The 21,461-nt window shown below is 45.8% G+C and overlaps 1 long non-coding RNA gene across 1 annotated transcript; it reads right to left on the bottom strand.

The window, feature by feature from the left end:
• Positions 1–1,609: 1,609 nt before the first annotated feature.
• On the bottom strand, positions 1,610–12,797 carry LOC122458022. Its single transcript, XR_006277839.1, has 3 exons — positions 12,615–12,797; positions 8,143–8,152; positions 1,610–1,620 (listed from the first exon to the last, which is right to left on the bottom strand). It is a non-coding gene; the product is annotated as an uncharacterized LOC122458022 (long non-coding RNA).
• Between the last annotated feature and the right edge of the window lie 8,664 nt (positions 12,798–21,461).

Genomic DNA, 21,461 nt, shown 5'->3' with positions numbered 1-21,461 from the left:
CTGCAGGCAACCTACCGAGTGCAGCTGGCCTCCAGTAGGACTAAAGTGGAGCCGACCTGAGCTGCAAGGCTCTTTCTGCTCCTTCCTCCTGGCTTCCTTCCTGTCAGAATGGTGTCTTCTCCTGATGGGAGAGCTCTGCCTGCTTCTGGCAGCAGCCCTCATTGGCTGGTTTATCCCAAGGTGGCAAGTGGGGCAGGCAGCTAAACAGAGGGGGTGTTCCCCAGGCAGGGCTGAAATTGGCTAGAAAGCTGGAGTTTCTCCTACCACCACCAGGCAGGATCCAACCCTTGTCAAAATTCCATCACTCACGGAAAATGGTGAGCAGTTGGCAATGGTGGAGTCCTGGCAAATAGGGAAGTGGGGGAAGCTCTTTGAAAGGTTACCCTGAACCAGGTGATAACCTTTCGCTGGGGAAAATCAGCAGCAGCCTCATGGTGATCTGGGACTAGAGTTGGGAAGCTGATTACTGGGAAATCTGTTAAGGAGCTGTATGGCTAGCAGGAAGAACAGCGGGAGCGAAAGAGTCACATTTGGAGGAGGCAGTGACAGGCCGACACTGCAACCAGATTGAGGTCTATGCAGAACCTGTGGGAAAGCAGAAACTGGGCACGGTCCCTGCAGCCAAAAGGCTGAGCACAGAGGAGAACTCTCCTGGACACAGAGCCAGTGGCTGGCTCAGGCTTTCAAAGGGACAGGGCCTGAAGACAGCTGCTGCAGATAAAATGCTCTAGACACTAGGGATTGACCTGGGAAGCAGTCTGTGTGTTATGCTTGGGGTTGGACCTAAGAAGAGGTCTACTGTCCTTGTGAAGAACCACCATATACAGCCAGGAACTGTGAGGGGCCTTTCGGCTAACTGAAGCAGCCCCCGTCTGGGAGCTGTGCAGGATGTTCTGCCACAGCAGCAGGTAGATGGTGCAGAGAGACTCCACTGAGACACACCTTGGGCCCATCCTAGCCAGGAAACTTGCAAGCTAATGACCTGCTTTTAATATAAATTCTCTCCCTTTATGGAGAGTCCTAGCATCTGACAATAGAATGATTTGAGAGATGAGCCCTGCATCCCTATACAATATCCTGGATATTATGGTAAGTTTACAGGGGATTGTGACAGGAACTGTGACCTTATAGATCATTGTTGCATCTGGTCTTCTACAGAGGAGGCTAAGTGGGGTGTCTATTGAAAGGTTGTAGTTTGCCGGTTATAATTATACTGTCTGTAGGTGTGTATCATTTTTGTATTCAAAGTTATGAATATTGGCTATGTACTTGTTTGATTTTAAGTAGTCTCAGGGAAACATTGGTCAGCTTTTTGAGAAAAGGCTATTCTCAGTAAGTGACAAATCAAGAAACACTTAAGCTGACAGTGGACTTTGCGAGATGCCAATCCACATCTGAGCTTTCCTGGGAATGTTCAAACAAACATGTAAGCAATGGCATTGGTCTGTAAAGAACTGAGTCATGCAAGGACATGTGACTTGCCCATGTGACTCCAAAACTCCATCTTGTAGCTGTAATTCTGCATAGGAAAACACAAGGAGTTTCCACCCACAAGAGAGACTATATAAGGCCCTGGGAAACCCCTCCATTTTATCTTCAACTGGCACAAAAGATAAGCATCTCTTTGAGGTGGAGAGGCTGAAAGAAATTGGAACAAAGGACAGCAACAACAGGAGTGAGAGTGATTGCTGGACCCAGACTAGGAGGAACTCTAGTCTGTAAAAGAAGCGTATTGGAACATCTCTGAGGGCGATATTTACCTGCATTTAGTTTTACTGTATTAGGCTTAGACTTGCGTATTTTGCTAGGTAATTTACTTTATTCTCTCTGTTATTACTTGGAACCACTTAAATCCTACTTCTTATATTTAATAAAATCACTTATTAACTCACAGCAAGAGGTTAATTCCTGGGGGGGCAAACAGCTATGCATGTCTCTATCAGTGTTATAGAGGGCAAACAATTTGAGTTTACCCTATAAGCTTTATATAGAGTGTAGCAAAGCAAAGACTCAGTGGCACAGCGCCTCCTGCTGATCATCTCAGGAATTAACTTTTTCCAGCCTTCAGAGCACCCTCTGCAGGCTGGTGTCTCATCTGCCACTGGCATCCATGTCCCTCCCAGACCCTGGTGCCCTTTACCCTGGGGTTCTGCCCCAGAAGTACCCCCACAATCTGGGTGTCCCCTCCCAGGGGAACCCCCAACCCTCTAAACCCACCTTGCCTCAGTGGCTACTGCCAGTCATCAGCTAGGCCCTGTTCACTGGGGAAGACTGCAGTGTAATGGCCACACACCATTGGCAAGGGGTTAGGGTCAGCTGCCTCTGCCTATTCCCAAGCTGCCCCTCTGCAGCCTCAGTACCTTTCTGGGCCTTTACCAAAGCCTGCAGCCTGGGAATTTACCAGGCTGGAGCTCCCCAGCTTCCTTTTCCCTTCCCCAGCACCGCTCCGCTCCGCTCCAGATATCTTCTTCTCAGGTAGCTAGCCCTTCCCACTCCAGGGCTAGAGTGAGTCTCCCCTAGCTTCTGGCCCACAGCCTGCTTATAAGGGCCAGCTGTGGCCTGATTGAGGCATGGCCTCAGCTGTGGCTGCTTCCTCCAATCAGCCTAGCTGTGCCCAGCCACAGCCCTCTCCAGAGCTGCTTTAACCCCTTCAGGGCCTGAGCGGGGTGACCACCCCACTACACAGAGTAAAACCAATTTATTTGGGGGTTGGATCCCACTGGGAACTGGGTATCTGGGTGTTGGAGACAGGAGCACTTCTTAAGCTGTTTTCAGTTAAGCCTGCAGCTTTTGGGGGATGTGATTCAGGCCTGGGTCTGTGTTTGTAGCAGGCTAACATGTCTGGCACAACCAGGCAAGGTACTGAAGTCCCAAGCTGCCAGGGAAAATGGGCTCAGAGGTAGTCCCAGCACATCAGGTGGTAGTCCCAAGGGGGTTTCTGTGACCCAACCCATCACAGGAATAGTAAGACTTAATAAGCTAACTACATGTGGCTGTGACCATCTTAATACCTGTGTGGTTTTGGATTTTGCCACTGATAGATATTATTCACTCAATTTTATAAATAGAGAAACATTAATTATTTCAAAAAAGCATTACATAAGCCCTGTGACTTTGAAGGTTTAGAGGGTAAGGAGCTCTCTGCTCCCATCTGGTGGTGAAGAGGGGGGAAGAATGGTCATAGAACACCTTCATCTGTATAATCGTTCTGTCCAGTGACACTTTGGGAAACGCCATGACAGTACACAGACTCATAGATATTAAGGTCAGAAGGGACCATTGTGATCATCTAGTCCAACCTCCTGCACAATGCAGGCCACCGAATCTCACCCACCCACTCCTGCAATAAACCTCTCACCTATGTCTGAGCTATTGAAGTCCTCAAATCTCAGAATTGAGTGGATAGTGTGGAACTGAACTGAGAGAGAAAAGAGAAGAAAAGAGTTCCTATTTTGTGGCAAGGACTCTACTCCAGGATACGACTTGTTCCCTTCCACTGAAGATCCTCTTTTGGGAGGGCTCTTCAATGGGACATGATGCAGAGTTGGTTGGTCAATGGTGCAATGCAGAGAGGGCTCTTTGCTGAAGCTACAGAGGACAGCAAAAGAGCTGTGCAAACTCTGGTGGGGCCTGTCCAATCCAACCTCTAAATGAAGCTGAAATCATTAGACCTGAAGTAGAGGTGGAGCCTCAGGACAAGATCAGGCAGCACTTCCCCAGAATTGGAAAAGGTTTACCGAGTGTACTCTCAGACTCTGGGATTAGGCTACCCACTGACAAGCTCTGATGTAGTGAATTCTGAAGTGTGGTTTGGGGCCATTTGCCTATTGAACATTCACATCAGCTGGTGCAGAACTGAGTTAAAGGACTACTGCCAAAGTTACCATGGGGAAGTGTTTTATTTAACATTCATACAGATATATTGGTGCTGTTTCCCCAAACTTGAGGCAGTGTTCCCTTTTGCCCTAATAGAGGTTTCAATGTTTCATACACTGACTTAGTTCTTAGGAGTAGAAAAGTATTGCCTATTAAGGGCACCAGGGAAGGTATTTAGTGATCCCAAAAATTTTGGGTGGGAGCATAAGCTGATGCGGGTGTTAGTTTTAAAAGCAATCCTTAGATATATTGAATCTGGCCTTTTTTTTTTTTTTTTTTTTTTTTTTTTTGCTGCAGCTAGCCACCTGGCAGAAGGGTAACTTATATAATCTGATGCTTTTATTTCTTTCTAGTGCATACCTCATGCATGTGTGTGCATTCTGCTGAGAACTGAATGCAAAGAATGAATTATTCTTCAGAAGAATTGTGGCTCTTTCTGACCACAGGCTCTGCTTTTTTTCTTACATGAAAGAAATCATTTTTCTTTGTTTAATGAATAGGTATAGTGGAGAAATATTTGATACTGCAGCTATGCAGGGATTTGTTTAGGAAATTCCTAGAGGGAGAAGGCACACAAAGATCTTGAAGCTGCAGTCCAAGATAAATAGGGATTTATAATTCATTTGGCAAATGCAAATCACAGAAACGTATAGGAGGGAAAAATAAATTCCCTGGCCTGGAAATTATTGAATGTTTAAAAGAAAGGAAGCAGGGCTGGCATTGAGAGTCTCATGCTAATTGAGCATTCTCTTCAGGTACTCGCTGCTTGGTGGTTTTTCTACAACTAAACTTCTTTGCTGAAATGCCAGTAATGCCATCTGACCACAAAGGGTAGTGATACATCTTGGCAGAGAAGCAGCCCAGTTGCAGTCAGTTAACACATAGAGCCCAGTATAGGCAGCTAGGCTCTGAGATGGCCCATCTGTGTGAGCAATCGGTGAGCGATGGTGGTGGTCGCCCAGAATACCCCTGCACACATCAGGAATCCATCCCTAAGAGCCAGTAAGCAATTGAAGATGGCTGGAGCTCATTTCCAAGGCTGTAGGGGGCAGTAGAGAGGCAGCCATCAGAGTAAGCACATAGTTTGAAGGCCTTGAAGAAAGGGAAACAATTGGGAGAAATGGGAAACAGGTGAGGGGAAAATGTGAGTTCTGAGAAGAATAAAGAGATGGTGAAGTTGAATGGAGGGACATTTTGTGTGGGGGGGGGGTCAAAAGGAAAGAGTAGATCCTTAAAAACAGGGATGAAGAGAGAATGAGGATTGACACAAAGGGAAGGGAACAGTCAGAGAGAAGAAAAGATGTGGCAGCAGAGAGGTAGAAATAAAAGTGGGGAGAGGAAATGGAGAAAGATTTGGCAGAAGACGATGAATAATAAAAGGGAGCGAGGAACAAAACTGAGAAAATCGAAGTGTGAAAAGGAACAAAGACAACCCTTAACTTTCAGCTCAGTAAATGTTATATTTCTGTGTACGCTTTTATTTTTTTTCTTATAACGTTACATCATCAGCACAACATCAAAATATCCTCATATTCCATCACCGCACAGTGATGGTATATTGGTGTGTGTGTTGCAAAGCTAGGATGCAATTCGAGGGCCCCCAGAATTATCTTTCTAGTTTGCAGGAGAAACTTTCTCGGCTATCTCTGATTTCCACCCTTTGCCTAAAAATAAATCAGTGGGCATCTGAGAAAAGTATTAATTTCCAAACACCCTTTTAGAAATAAATGATTGCCACTCTGCTACCTGTTCCAGTATCTCACTGTTGCTGTTCACAATTTGTTTAGAGCAACAAGGTGGCTGAGGTAATTTCTTTTATTGGACCAACTTCTGTTGGTGAGAGAGACAAGCTTTCGAGCCACACAGAGCTCTTCTTTGGGTCTGGAAAAAAGGTTCCCTCAGCGTCACAGCAAATTGCAAGGTGGAACATATTCTAACGGATCATTCAAGGTAGAATGGTCCATTAACACCTCCGCAGTCATGGGACAAAAAGAGAGTTAGTGGGTTCGAGATTGTTGTAATAAGCCATAAATCCAGTGTGTCTGTTCAATCTATGATTTTCAGTGTCTAACAGTAACAAATGTAAGCTCCCAAACTCGTCTTTTGTAAGTGTTGTGCTGGTCTCCTTTGAGGATGAGGACTGATAGGTCAGATATAGAATGATCGCTTTGTGAAGTGTTCACCCACTGGTGAATGTAGGATCACAATATGTGCTAACTATGTATTCTAAACAATCTGTTCCATCTTGCACTCCTGTGATGCTGGGAGTACCTTTCCTAGACCTGAAGAAGAACTCTGTGCACCTTGAAAGCTTGTCTCTCCCTCACCGACAGAAGTTGGTCCAATAAAAGATATTACCTCACCTTCTCAGTTTAATTTCAGCAACTATGGCAATTAGGAAAGTAAGATTTTAATAGAGATTTTGATTAGTTTAAATGATTGCACCTAATGATTCCTCTTTCTGTTATCCATCACATGGATACAGAATATGTCCTTTAAAAGAATAAAATCATGTGAAAAATTATCTAAAAGCAGGATTACATTGAGGCACGCTGTCAATAAAACACTACTTGCCAGCTGTCAAATTCCTTGATATACTATATAACCTGTGATACTTCCATCATGGATTTATTGATTGGACACTGTGGTCAGGGCAGCACTGGTGATCCTGCCCTGACTGCAGTTACAGCTGTCTGCAGACACGCTGGGTATGTACAGTCCGGCTTTTAGCAGAATCAATGTGCCTCTGCTTGTTTTCAAAACATTAATCATTGTGGAAGAGCAAGGAGAATAATTGACGTCCTGTAGGCATTCCAAATACTTGAGATGCTCTGTGATTTGAAGGCTGTCAAGCTTTAGGAGTCAGAAGAGAAGTGGAAAATGTTTGAATGGGGCAGGGTGGGGGTGGGGGGAATAGATTAAAAGGCTCCTTACAATGCAAAGCACCTTTTTCAAACTGCTGACCAGCAATTTGTGGGTTTGACAACAGTGTTGGGTGAAATTTTATTAAAGCTAACGTTAAAAAAAATTATATAATACATAGGTTAAGAAAAGAGTCTGTACATCTGGGTATAGTGCTTAGATTATCCACAAATACAAAGTTTGTTTTAAAAGTCATAAGATACATATAGTACATAATCAACAATAACCCAAATTTAGGTGAATAAATTTAACAACACAGTTTATATATTAGCATCCAAGTATTCAGATATATCACTCATAAAAAGTTATATGGAGAGTTGGTTGTGGAAAGCAAAATATATCAATGAGTGAAGATTGTCCCTCAGTCATTGAGAATTTAGTGTCAGGTTTCAGAGTAGCAGCCATGTTAGTCTGTATTCGCAAAAAGAAAAAGGAGTACTTGTGGCACCTTAGCGACTAACACATTTATTTGAGCATAAGCTTTCGTGAGCTACTGTAGCTCACGAAAGCTTATGCTCAAATAAATTTGTTAGTCTCTAAGTTGCCACAAGTACTCCTTTTTCTTTTTGAGAATTTAGTGTAGGCTGTCCCTTTAGAAAATACAGTTTATCAGGAAAGTATTTAAATTACTTTCCCGACTGCGCTTCTCATCAGCTCTCCAGCTCATCCCTCCTGGTATTGCCAATGTCCGATGATGTGTTCTACGTAGATGTCCCTCGACCACCTGATGGCATCTGACACCAGGAGTTGCCGTATTAGCCAAGTGTAGCGCTGACCAATTCTGCATTCTCTCAACACTTGCTCATTACTGGGGTCCCATGCGCTCAAGGCTCTGATGATCAGCGCGTGTCTGAACCTGGTAACTCTTAGCTCTCAAGATTTCTGCCAGAGGAGCATATTTCTCCACTTTTCAAGCTCAGGCGTCGTGGAAGGCTGGGGTCCTGGCCCTCATGTGTTTTGGATGATCCTGAAGGAAATATGTTACATAAGAACGTGCATATATACACACATTTGTAAGACATGCAACACGTTTCATACTTAGTAAAGGGAAACTATATCTGTTCACCTTCAGCCAGCACTGTGAAAACTCAAAAGATAAGAAACATGAGTCCTCAGCATGAATAAATTCCAAAGTATATATGGACTTAGGCCATGTCAAAATTATGTCAACTTAACTTTCGTCAGCGTACAGCCACCATAGTTATTAAATTGCTTGTGTACCCACTTGGCTCCTTGTTTCGGTGGTGCGGGTCCTCACCAAGAGCACTTGTATCGATTGTATTGTCAGTCTGGGGCATTGTGACACAGCTCCTGAAAGCCAGTAATGGTCCATCTAAGCAACACAGTGTCTATACTGACACTGCATTGACCTAATTATATCGACCATGAAGCTACGCCTCTTGGGGAGGTGGTGCTATTAAGTCAGCATAGAGAGGCTGGGAGCCAAATTTAAGTGAAGACACTTCCAAATCTTGTTTCGATGCAAGGCAGCTTACATTGACCTAACTGTGTAGTGTAGAACAGACCAGGATCTTTTGACTGTTATTAGGGAGGAGAGAAAGGGATACCATTTTCTTCAAACAGCTTATGACTACTATGTATGAGAGAATAAAGCAGAACCTGAAGATCTGAGAAGTGATTGCAGAATTTCATAGCATCTGAAATGTATGTCTTGGGAGGTGAAAAGGCATGCCACACTTCTTTAAAGGAGGCTAGCAGCGATATGTCATGGTTTGGTCTTGACAGAAACAAAGGGTAGAAAAGGAAGTGCATGGCATGCATTTCATTCAGAGTCATGCTTGTCACAAAATGCTGCATCCCCACTGAAGCCAGGGCGCTCTGGAACCACAGAGGAATTTACATTTATAAACTAGCTAAAGAAGTGCTCCTCTATAGTTTTCACAAACACAACATTGCATATTACAAGAGAGAAAGCATAATGATAAACACTGATTAAAATTCCAACAACATTGATTCCCTGCTGAACATAAATTATAATATACATGTAAAATTTCATTCAAATCAGACTTAATTTACCAGGTATTTTGCTTCTTCAAAGAAAAAAAGCCAAAATATAAACTACCACTTTCCTACATTTTAGCCATGAATGTCTCTAAGTATATCTACTAAAATATTTTAGATGTGATGTTTGGGTGATTAAGCCTCTGTAAATACACAAAAAGCATAAGGACTTAAAGCTTGTTATTGCCAGGGCAACATGCAGAATCTTCATCAAGTTCACAGTGTAATGGCAGGGCTTTTCTTCCTAGTACGGCTTGAGTGAGTCTCCTGGCTGTTTCTATTAAACAAAAATGTCAGGGCTGACTCTTAGTGCTTGTTTGCAGCATCCAATAGTGTGCTTAAGTGCCTCTATGACATATCAAATATAAGGTTCTGCTCTTAAGAGCTTACGTTTTAGTTTCCAACATGATGCAACACACAGACAATAAAAGCTATAAATGGTCTGAGAGCCTACTGAGAGACTGCTTCACTCCCCATGATACACTGTCACAGTTGTGACTGACCGAGCCTCTTTGATATAATAGAGATGGGAGGGTGGCAGGGCATTATCCCCAGGAGGATCCAGGGCCTCTGGAATGCCCTTTTGCTCCTGGTTTGAAATAGCCTGCATTTTAAAATATTTTTAGGCATTCAACAGGGCCCATTTTTTTCACCTTGCCTTGTACAGAGTGATGGGTCTGAAGTATAGGGTGATGTGTGGGGCTATTACTGATTGATTTTGAGCTGCTGCTTGGTAGAGGGGTTGAACTGACTACATTACTGTTTTTGTGATGTTAAATAACTGGCACAGTGCTCAGGCTCTGTAGCTGAGCAGCCTTTATTTGAAATAAAAATAAAATAAAAAACATAGGGGCAGAAAGTATGAGTGAACCCAAGTTGTTATCATTATTTGAGCATGCTTTTAATTGGTAGTAGCATGGGGTCCCTTTACATATATGTTGAATTTAAAAATATTCAAAAATTAACTCATCTGTATCTGGCATAGTAATATGTGGAAAAAATCTTATTCCTAAAAAGACAAGGTTCTTTGTACCGCTGCTATCAAAGCCTATGTTTGCTCTGCTTCCGGACACTGACAGTGAGGAATTGTACTCAAAATTGTATTTCTGCAATGGCTTTTCCCATGTACTAATTTCATAGTAGAGAATGCATGTCAGTCAGCTTGTCACCCATTTCCAGCCCACTATCTGACTGATAGTCTGTTATTTCAGATAATTTAAAAATAGTATGTCATTACCATCAAGCACCAAATGAAATTATTTAATTTTAGCCCATCCCTCCTTACACTCCCTCTGTGATCATTTCTAACCTTTCATCAGCATAATTGGCAAATAATTAACAATGATAAAGTGATTACTACCTGAGACATTTGAAAATTATTATTAAAGTACATAACACATTTGACTGACGTGGTGACCTATATATCCTGCATTTATGAATGTCTTTCAAAATAAAAATTGTGTATTCAAAAGCATTTGCACCTATTTCCAGTACACCATTTCTTTCAGTTATAGCCACCCGCTTGTGTGTGAAGATCAGACATTCCTTAATTGTTCATACCAGTCTGTGTACCTATGTATGGGTGAGACCAAGTGCACAGCACTTTTCCAAGTACAAGCTTCTTACCGCAGTTTGCTAGGGCACTCCTCTCAGGGATCTGCTTGTGTGCGTTCCTCTCACTCCACTTCGCCTCAAAGATCATTTTATAGTGTCCTGCGTTGCCTCCATGTCCACTATCCCAAGTTACCTATGCCATAAGGGTTAGCAGAGGACACTGATTCAAGGTAACACTTCCTTTACAAGTACTACAGTATGATGTCAATAGGAAGGCAATACCTACAAGCACCAATTTTCTTCAGAGTAGAAGCAGTGGCGCTGAATGCAATGCATAATAAAATGGCTAGCTGTCTCTTAACCATCCACAAGAGTCCAACCTCCTTTAAGGGCCCAATCCTATGATGTGCTGAGTACTGACAACTCATTTTGAAGAATTTGGTCCTAAACTTACATTATTTTCCCACATTTTTCTGAGTTTTTAGTACGACTGGGTGGTTGACTACTTCAAAAAATAAAATAAAAATGTAATTATTCTCCATGTTTTGTTCTGAAAAGTTGTTGGCTATCACCATTGTGACAGTCTGTGTAGCCCTGTGGTTCACCCTTTTATAAGACTAAGTTAAATTTTGTACAAAGCATACTATTTAAGGTATCATTTGAAAATTCATGATTTGCCAATCATTATCGTCCTGGTAAAAGGTGTGGCTACATTGTATATAAAGATATAAGATTCCACTGTATAATATCATTATGATGGATGGACTACACCTGGAGGCCCCCTGCTGGAGGCCTTGTGGCCCCGCCACACCCCGTTCCAGAAAAGGGAAGTGGAGAGTGTCCTTCAAGCTCCCTAGAATGGCTGCATGGGATGCAGCCAATCAGGGCCCAGCAGGCTCATATAAAAGGAGTTGCTGGGCCAGAGTGAGCTTAGTCTGCTGGCAGGGACCAGGGGAGCAAGAGGTGTTCCTGGCTGGCTGCAAGAGGTGTTCTGAAAGGCTGGACAGAGCAGCTTGTGACAGGGGCCAGGGGAGCAAGGAAGGGGCTCCTAGTTGGCTGCAGGAGCTGCAAGGGCCAAGGCAGGTAGTTGCTAGCAGGGACTGGGAGATCAAGGAACGTGCTCCTGGCTAGCTGCTGGGACTCAGCAAAGATAAGGGCCACAGGGAAGTGGTCCAGGGAAACACAGTAGTTAAAAGGGGTGTGGCTGCTACTTAAAGGGTTCCTGGGTTGGGGCCTAGAGTAGTGGGTGGGCCTGGGTCATCTCCCACAACAGCCAATAGGAGAGTGGCTGTGCCCTGAGAAAAGGAAGTTTACACAGGCCCAGAGAAGGGACTGTATGTGGAAATGTTCCACCCCTCCCCCCAGAAGAGTGCTGAACTGAGACTGACCCATCTGTAATACCAGGGTCAGAGGACTAAAGGGCAGGCAAATAGCTTCCAGAGAGGAAGCCTTGGGGGTGCTGCTCCATTCCAGAGCAGGAACTTTCTCATGTAAGTGGGTCAACTACAGTATCGAGATAGTCTTGACCAACGACCTAAGGATTGAGCTTAGGGAGGGCTGTAGGGACATGACCAACTGATGGACCCTGTTGGACTGTTAAAGGACTGAGCCTGGGAAGGGCTGGTATTGAGATAGGTCCAGTTGGATAGTTTATCCTGGAAAGGGTTTGTTTTGTTCTGTTTCACACATGGACAAAGTGTCGCTCACCTGGAGGACTGAGTCACTGAAGACCCACCTGACGAGTACAGTGAGTGTGGAGGAAATTGAGAACACTGCAGGTGCACCCACACTCAAACAGGGGCACTTGTGAGAGGTGGGTGCCATGCCATTACAATTACCAAGATGTATTCTGGAGGGCAGTCAAAAGAAGTTCCTGAGACAAAAGGCTAACCAATACCTCAGCCAGGTGTCAACGAGATCAAATGGACCATCACCCGATTAAGTGGCCACTGTTCCTCAGTAGAGAGGGTGTGGGCAAAAGATCTACATTTTGATAAAGAATCAGCTTAAAATTCCTTTCTGTCTCCTGAACATCAGCTAGTAGTTGATTCTTGCACAAGAGAAAGGGCTGTAAGAGGAGAGGGCAGACATCCCAAATCATGTGTCCCTTGCTATCTACCCATGGCATCAACAACTCCTGAATAACAAAGGAAGCAGCATTAGACTAAGGGGGAGATCCTGACTGAAAGAGGTTCACCTAGTAAGGCTACTTGTTAATCTAGGTGTTAGATGGGTTTTACCTTTTATTTCTTTGTAACCAATTCTGACTCATATGCCTTATTACTTGTAGTCACTGAAAGTCTTTCTGTAGTTAATCAATTTGTTTTGTTTTATCTAAACCAGTGTGTTTTAGTGAAGTATTTGGGAAACTCCATTTGGGATAAGATTTGTGCCTATCATTTTCTATTAATAAATGATGGACGTTCAGAAGGATGCTAGGCATAATACAGGAGATCTTGAGCGATTCCACTTCGTTTTCTTGCCTCCATCTTGTATTTGGCAAGTACATCATTAGCTGATGGCTGTCTGGTCACGTAGCACTAAAATTGGTGAGAAGAAATTGGCAGGGGAGAGGCAGTTGTTGATCATGAGACTGGGTACATGAAAAAATATGTTGCAAAATGTCAAGCAATGAGGTAATTGTCTCTTATGTACACAACCTCATGTTCAACAATGTTGAGATGTGGCATGGGCTCTGCAGAGACAGGAAAATACTAGCAAATGTAAGCAAAATAACTGTCAATGAAGCCTAGCGTATATAAGAGAGTGTCAGAAATGCACTTGTCAGTCACTCTCCAAGCAGGCTCTGAAGAACAGCACGAGAGGAAGTCCTGTCCTGTATTTACCTGCAGCAGAAGGAGAAAAGACCAAAACCTGAGACCAGAGGGAGATGGGACCTGATCTAAAGAACATTTAAGAACTGTCACCAGCAGCAGTCATCAACCCGTGGAGGACTGGCCATCTGAAGCAGGACGCTGCCACTTTGCCTTACAGTTTGAAGTGATGCTATGTGGTCTGAGGTGCTCGTTAGCTTGTTACATGGGATTTGTGTTTGCACCAATAAAGGGTGCTTGTTTTGGAAAGAACACTGCTCGTGTCAATCATTTATTGGAAGGGTGTATCTGTGTCCTCCAGGGAATTCCTTAGCCACCCTGGATACCCATACCTGAGGAGAGCAGATTGAAGTGAACAGGTGGGCTGTTTTGAGGAAAACCTTGGTACCCCCAGAATACCTACCTATTGCCCCCTCCTGGGTTTACCTAAATTCTGTTTTGGGGGTAACAGGCAGTACACGATGCACACTTTGAGACTGGAGTTTGCTGGTGTTGCCCTGCAGTGTAATTTGTGAGTGGCTGGCTATAGCACTCATACAGTATAACTGGGAGTGATTTACATGCTGGAGGCTGTATGAGCAAGTGAGGAATGGTTGTTCTCACAGCAAAGCAGGTTAAAAGGCACCCCAGGCTGGAGAACTGAGGGGACACAGCTGTCCATCAGTCCAGATTGTACCCTGGGGAATGTCACAACTATATCTCTACTACTTATGGGGTTCAGGCTTTGCCATCAAATTCCTGCTCCTCTTCTTTCTTCTAAGCCTCTTCAGCCCTCTCCTCTGCATCCCCATTTTCCAGGTTGATGACTTCCTCACTGCCTACCTCTCAAACCAGGGCATTTGGCATCTCATGCAAACAATGTGCTGCATAATATGTAACAGGGATATTCTGTTAACTCTTTGGGGAGTATGCGCTTCCTGATGTGAACACCTGCGTTTATTTTGAGAAGCCCAAATACCCTTTCAACAATTGTTTTGGTGGGTCTGAGGACACTGTTGTATTTCTGTTGTGCCGTTGGTTGAGGCTGAGAAAAGGAAATAGAAAAATGATTCACCAGTGTGTGTCCTCCCGTCCCCCATCAAAACAAGCAAGTGGTCCTCTGAGCATCTGTATGGTGTGCATATGAGGTGTGACAAAGTTCCTACTCTACCTTGGTGGGTCTTGCGCTTATTGGCAGATCTGCTCACTTTGGAGGTTCATGGCAGCCCTCAGCTTGGCCGTTTTTCTGAATTCACAGTCCAGGTCGACGACTCCTGTGTCTGACCAGGAGTTGGGAGGATTTTGGGGGGAACCCGGGCCCGCCGTCTACTCCGGGTTCCAACCCAGGGCCCTGTGGAATGCAGCTGTCTAGAGTGCCTCCTGGAACAGCTGTGTGACAGCTACAACTCCCTGGGCTACTTCCCCATGGCCTCCTCCCAACACCTTCTTTATCCTCACCATAGGACCTTCCTCCTGGTGTCTGATAATGCTTGTACACCTCAGTCCTCCAACAGTCCGCATTCTCACTCTCAGCTCCTAGTGCCTCTTGCTACCAGCTCCTCACACATGCACATCACAAACTGAAGTGAGCTTCTTTTTAAACCCCAGGTGCGCTGATTAGCCTGCCTTAATTGATTCTAGCAGCTTCTTGATTGGCTGCAGGTGTTCTAATCAGCCTGTCTTAATTGTCTCCAGAAGTTTCCTGATTGTTCTGGAACCTTCCCTGTTATCTTATCCAGGGAAAAGGGACCTACTTAGCCTGGAGCTAATATATCTGCCTTCTATTACTATCCTTTAGCCATCTGGTCCGACCCTGTCACATATTCCCTTCCCTGGCCCCGCTCAACACTACAGGGTTGGGCAACTTGGGACATCAGGCAGTGTACTCGTGACAAGCCATCTGCATTGCCATGGTGGCTTCCAGCCCGGTGTTGTATGGTGAATTGGAAAGGTTGTAGGGACAGAAACCATCTGGTCACCCTTGCATTCTTCTCTTTATTTCGCTGCATCCACTGGAGGGGTGCATGGTCGGTCACAAGAGTAAACCGTCATCCCAGAAGGTAATAACGTAGTGTTTCCATGGCCCATTTCACAGCTTTTATCAGGTCTGTTGGGACTCGCTCTGGTAGCAAAATGGGGAATAAATCATCGGTAGTACCCCACCACACCCAGGAGTGCCCAGACTTGCTTTTTCAGATTTGGCCAGGGCCAATTTTGAATAGCCTCTAGTTTGTTTAGCTGGGGCTTGACCATGCCCCTTCCTACAATGTAGCCAAGATATTTAGCCTCGGCTAGCCCTATAGCACACTTGGCTGTGAGGCCAGCCTGTTTTAGCGTGTCCAGAACTGCTTCCACCTTTCCTAAGTGGGTTTCCCCAGTCGGGGGTGTGAATAATCATATCATCCAGGTATGCATTACTGGTATGGGGCCGTAGGAGCTTGTCCATAAGATGCTGGAAGGTGGCAGGTGCCCTATGCAGTCCAAAAGGAAGAACAATATATTGAAACAGACCTTCTGGTGTAGAGAATGCCATCTTTTCTTTCGCATCTTTGGCAAGGGGAATCTGCCAGTATCCCTTTGTTAAATCAAGGGTGGTCAAAAATTGGGCGTTGCCCAGGCGGTCAACTAACTCATCAATACGGGGTATGGGGTATGCATCCAATTTGGATATCTCATTCAGCTGGAGAAAGGCATTACAAAACCTAGTGGTGCCATCGGGTTTGGGCACCAACACAATCGGGCTTGACCACTGATTGTGGGACTCTTCGATGACTCCCAGCTCCAACATCCTTTTTACCTCTGCCTTGATCTCCTCCCTTTTTGCTGCTGGGACCCGATAGGGCCTTAAAGTTACTTTTGCCCCAGGGTCTGTGATAATGTGGTGATATGCTTCGGTGGTCCGGTCTGGTTTGGTTGAAAACACGTCTTGGTATCGGTTGATCATCTCAGTTACCTCCTCCTTCTGGTTTGGTGTCAGATCAGTGGATATCTTGATCTGCTCCTGCATATTATTTCCCTGGATCAGAGTCTCCTGGGCCACTACACACGCCTCTCGTTGGTGCCAAGGCTTTAAGAGGTTAATGTGATAAATTTGTTCTTGTTTCTGGCATCCTGGCTGCTGCATCTTGTAGGCTATTTCCCCCATGGGTTCAACCACCTCATAGGGCCCCTGCCATTGGGCCAAAAGCTTGCTTTCTGCCATGGGTACCAACACCGTCACCCGATCCCCTGGTTGGAACTGTCGGACTTTTGCCTGGAGATTGTTATGGGTTCACTGGGCCTCCTGCGCCTTTTCCTAATGTTCCCGTACAATAGGGGTGACCTGGGCTATCCGTTCTCGCATCTGCAACACATGGTCAATTATATTTCTCCCCTCACTGGGTTCCTCTTCCCAGATTTCTTTTGCAATATCTAGTATGTCACGGGGGTGGCGTCTGTATAATAATTCAAAGGGGGAAAACCCAGTTGAGGCCTGAGGTACTTCCCAGATTGCAAACATAAGGTAGCGTAGTAGGGTGTCCCAATCCTTCCCATCTCGACTTACCACTTTCCTTATCATTGCCTTGAGGGTTTGGTTAAACCTTTCTATCAGCCCATCGGTCTACAGATGATAGACTGAAGTTCTCAGGGTATGAATATGGAGCAGCGGTCAGAGGTCCTTCATTAGCTTTGACATAAATGGGGTACCTTGGTCTGTTAATATCTCCTTTGGTAGCCCCATTCAGGCAAAGATCCCCACCAACTCTTTAGCTATCGTTTTAGAGGCCGTGTTCCGCAGGGGGACAGCTTCTGGGTAGCAAATAGCATAATCCAGAATGACAAGTATATATTGGTAGCCCCGGGCTGTCTTCTCCAGGAATCCCGTCCAAAATTTCCTCCCCCGGGGCTAATCTGCCCGAGATCTAAGGGGCCAGTCTCTGTTGCCTCTACTGGTTCAGAGGCGTTAGGGTGTGGGTCAGACTTGGGTGCTTCTCCCTCCTGGGTGGCCTCCTTTTCAGCTGCTCGGGTCCACCTACCTACGAGAGCGACCCTCTGGCTTTGGGCCAGTATTCGGATTCCCAAGGCCTTAGCTGCCTTTTATTCCCTTTTCGTCTTTCTACACTGTCTGGGAGTGGAGAACAAATCTGGGGATATTTCAGAGGAGGTTGGGGGTTGACAGTCTACTGTGGATGCCTCACTACTTTCAGGGCTTCCCCCTTTCTCCAATTCCCCTACCGAGAGTAAGTCTCCAAACCCTAAGAAGTCCCTCCCTATGAGCACTGGGTATGGGAGTTTAGGGACTACACCTGCTGCTACCTCAGTAGTGTTCCCCTGAATCTCGATTTTTACTGGGATGGTGGGGTAATAATCAACCGTCCCATGGACGCATATTATCCCGGTACGCTTAGCCCACAGCAGCTGACTACGCTTCACGAGCTTCTGTGAGACAAGCGTGATAGCACTCCCCGAATCAACCAGTGCTGTGTTCTCCACACCATTTAGCTTCACTGGTCTAGTGTACATATGTGGGGTTAGTGAAACCCCCACAAGGTGGATTAGGGAGCATGGGTCTGCCCAGTTCCCCAGGTTACACTGCATAGGCTTCTCGGCATTGGGACACTGTGCAGCTATGTGACCCCACTCCCCGCAGGCGTAACATCTGTATGGAGCCTTAGGCGTTCCCCGGTCTCTTGGTTTGGGTAGTCTAACATCACAATCCTCTTCCCCCTCAGTGCTCCGACTCTCTTTGTGGCTTCTGGTGGGCCTTCAGCCCCTCACTTTTTCCACCTGGGTTCTCCTGGTGGCCCAGTCACCTGAGCTCTAGGGCTTGGTGCTGCTAGTTTAACCGAGTGCTTCTTCCTTAACTGGTTGGGTCAGCTCCTTTGCCATCCTTCGCCTTTCTACCAGCGCGACAAACTTGTCGTAGGTGGAGGGTTCGTTCTGGCTTACCCAGGTGTGAAGTTCTGGTGGTAGTCCTCTCATGCACCGGTCAATGACCAGAACCTCTAGTATCTCCTGCGGACTCCAGGATTCAGTTCATAACCACTTTCGTGCAAGATGGATGAGGTCATATAATTGGGACCGCGAGGTTTTGTTTTCCTGGTACCTCCACTCATGATATTGCTGGGCCCGCACTGCAATCGTTACCCCAGATCTGGCCAGGATCTCTGCTTTCAGCTGGGGGTAGTCTGCCGCAGCCTCTTCAGGCAGATCATACTAGGCCTTCTGGGCCTCCCCACACAGGAATGGAGCAAGAATGCCAGACCATTGTTCTTGGGGCCAAGCTTCCCGCAGGGCAGTCTTCTCAAAGGCCAGGAAGTATGCCTCTACATCATCCTCCCGCGTCATTTTCTGCAGCCAATTGCTGGCCCGCTTGATCTGCGTCCCATCATGGCCGCGGTTCAGCTCTGTAAGGGCCTTTACCTGTTTACCAATTCCCGCAACAAAGCCCGGTCTTGAGCAGCCTGGTCCATTAGCAGGTGATTAGTCTCTTGCTGCAGCTGCACTGCCTCCTGTTGGGCGGCTGCCTGGATACGAGTAGCCTCCTGCTGGGCAGCCGTGGCTTGTATCAGTGCCCACACTGCCTCCTCCATTGTGGTGGAAAAAATAAAAATAGACCCTCTTCCCTTTTTTTTTTTTTCCTTCCAAACACCGTCCTCCTTCCGCCGCGCTGTGGACACCAGATCCCACTTCCGACACCAGTTGTGACAAAGTTCCTGTTCTACCTTGGTGGGTCTTGCACTTGTTGGCAGATTTGCTCGCCTTGGAGCTTCAGGGCAGCCCTCAGCTTGGCCGTTTTTCTGAATTCACAGTCCAGGTTGACTCCTCTTGTGTCTGACCAGGAGTTGGGAGGATTCTGGGGGGAACCCGGGCCCGCCATCTACTCCGGATTCCAACCCAGGGCCCTGTGGAATGTAGCTGTCTAAAGTGCCTCCTGGAACAGCTGTGCGACAGCTACAACTCCCTGGGCTACTTCCCCATGGCCTCTTCCCAACATCTTCTTTATCCTCACCATAGGACCTTCCTCCTGTTGTCTGATAATGCTTGTACACCTCAGTCCTCCAACAGTCCGCATTCTCACTCTCAGCTCCTAGTGCCTCTTGCTACCAGCTCCTCACATACACATTACAAACTGAAGTAAGCTCCTTTTTAAAACCCAGGTACTCTGATTAGCCTGCCTGAATTGATTCTAGCAGCTTCTTGATTGGCTGCAGGTGTTCTAATCAGCCTGTCTTAATTGTCTCCAGAAGGTTCCTGATTGTTCTGGAACCTTCCCTGTTACCCTACCCAGGGAAAAGGGACCTACTTAGCCTGGGGCTAATATATCTGCTTTCTATTACTCTCCTATAGCCATCTGGTCCGACCCTGTCACAGAGGGTTGGGCTGCACTACCAACTTATGTTGGTATAACTACATCACTCAGGGATTTTCCACACCCCTGAGCAACGTAGTTATACCGACCTAATCTGCAGTGTAGCCAGTGCTATGTCGATGGGAGAGCTTCTCCTGTCAACATGGCTATGACCTCTTCACTAAGTGCTACAGCAGCGCAGCTGCATCACTTCAGCACTGCAAGTGTAGACAAAACCTTAGATTCTGTCCCTACGTGCCCAAGATGAATCCAGAGTTGATGGCTCCTGTAACAGTATGTGCTGAGTCAGGAGCTAGCTCAGCACTCTGTCCCTCTAATACCCATACTATATGCTAATTGGGACCTAACTGGAAGACAGGTAGTTAACCAAGCATGTCAATTAACTGAATAGAGCTACAGTGAAAGGGCTCTTTGAAGGGGAAGCAACCCCCACAGGTGGGATTATATAAACTGACAGAAGGAAGGGCTGGAAGCATTGGGAGCCTGAAGAAAGAGAAAAGTAAGTAGGGGCACTGTGGCTGCCACCTCTTAAGCAAATGGGGAAACTGGCAGCTCACTAAATATATAAGACAATAAAACATACCACAACCTCGAATGGCTGTGGTCTGTGGTTAAGGCCTGAAATAAGTCACAGGGGACAACCCCGTGACATTCCACTCTAGAGCTGTGTTGATTGGGCTGATTTGCTGAGGACATGAATTGTGACATAGTCTAGGGAATCTTGTTACCATAGCTGCAAATATCTTTAGGTCTCAAACACACCATGTTGCTAGATTCTGTGTTTCTGACAGCAGCGTTGTCCATTGTAAGGGCCCTTGGAGATACTTGTGCTCCATCTATTTTCCCTGTAATTGTGGGAAAGTGGACTATGAAAAGTGGACTGTGAAATGTCCTAGTGGCTAGTATGTGCAGTACTATGGTGACCCTAACTGGGCCTAATGAAACCTGGATCTGGTTGGTTCTCTTCACCAGCTCCCCTTCAATTTCATCACACAGGACTGCTGGATAATTTGCACCCTGGTGAGGTCAAGGATAAGGCCTTTTTGGCTCATAGACTCTCTGTTTTGAAGGGGCTGGACATTTATTTTATCTCTGAGCCAGGGCTAGCAATGCCCTCATCCTCTTAGTATTTTGCTCTTGTTGCCTCATGATATTCTATCATTAGCATGGTGATGCAATTCCACCCCTTGAATTGCAATTTCCTATATGAACCCTCCTGCACTGCTCCAGCCTTGCTGAAGCCCTTTAGCAACTGCTTTCTCTCTTCGACTGGTCTGATGTGGTCTCTCTCTCACCCATGCTCTTTTCTGCCAGGGCTGCTTTTTCTCTTTTAAAATCAGATTAGAGTAGGGTTCCCGGGTGTTTTCTGTGCTGAGGCACAAATACATGTCTGGCATCTGAGTGGCTGAATTTCCATCACCTTATTTGTGCCTCTGACATGGTTAAATCTCGAGCATCTGTCTGGATGCTTGGGGAGACAGTTGGCGGGTGGAGGGGTTTTTTGAGTGCTTTTGCAAATGTGTCTGCTCCTTTAACCCCAGTCTGTCTTGTCTTCATGTAGTGTTCAGTGCCCAGTGTGCTCAGGGGACTTTGGCATGACTAAATATTTGTTCTGAAAATCCCGAGTACCCAAATGTGCTCCAAGCCCTGTTAGAATGAACAACTGGTTATTTGTGTCAGTGACTGCTTTTGATGTTGGCCTTAATGTTGCTGTTGCATTTGTGATCCTTGCATGGTAGGTGTTGTAAGTGCAAAATTTTGTCATTAATCTTTCCCCGTAAATCAGTCCCACTAGCCCCCTAATTGTCACTGCCATCATCTGAATTGTCATTATCTTGCTGATAGTGAGGTGCCCAGAACTGAAAGCAATATCCCCTGAACTGTATTGAAAAGGATTATCTGCTCTCTGATGGCTGTGTGTG

The sequence above is a fragment of the Dermochelys coriacea genome, chromosome 11, assembly GCF_009764565.3.
Source record: "Dermochelys coriacea isolate rDerCor1 chromosome 11, rDerCor1.pri.v4, whole genome shotgun sequence".
In the NCBI taxonomy this organism is placed as follows: Eukaryota; Metazoa; Chordata; order Testudines; family Dermochelyidae; genus Dermochelys; species Dermochelys coriacea.
The sequence above is the reverse complement of the archived record's forward strand: the minus strand, read 5'-3'. Positions and strand labels throughout refer to the sequence as shown.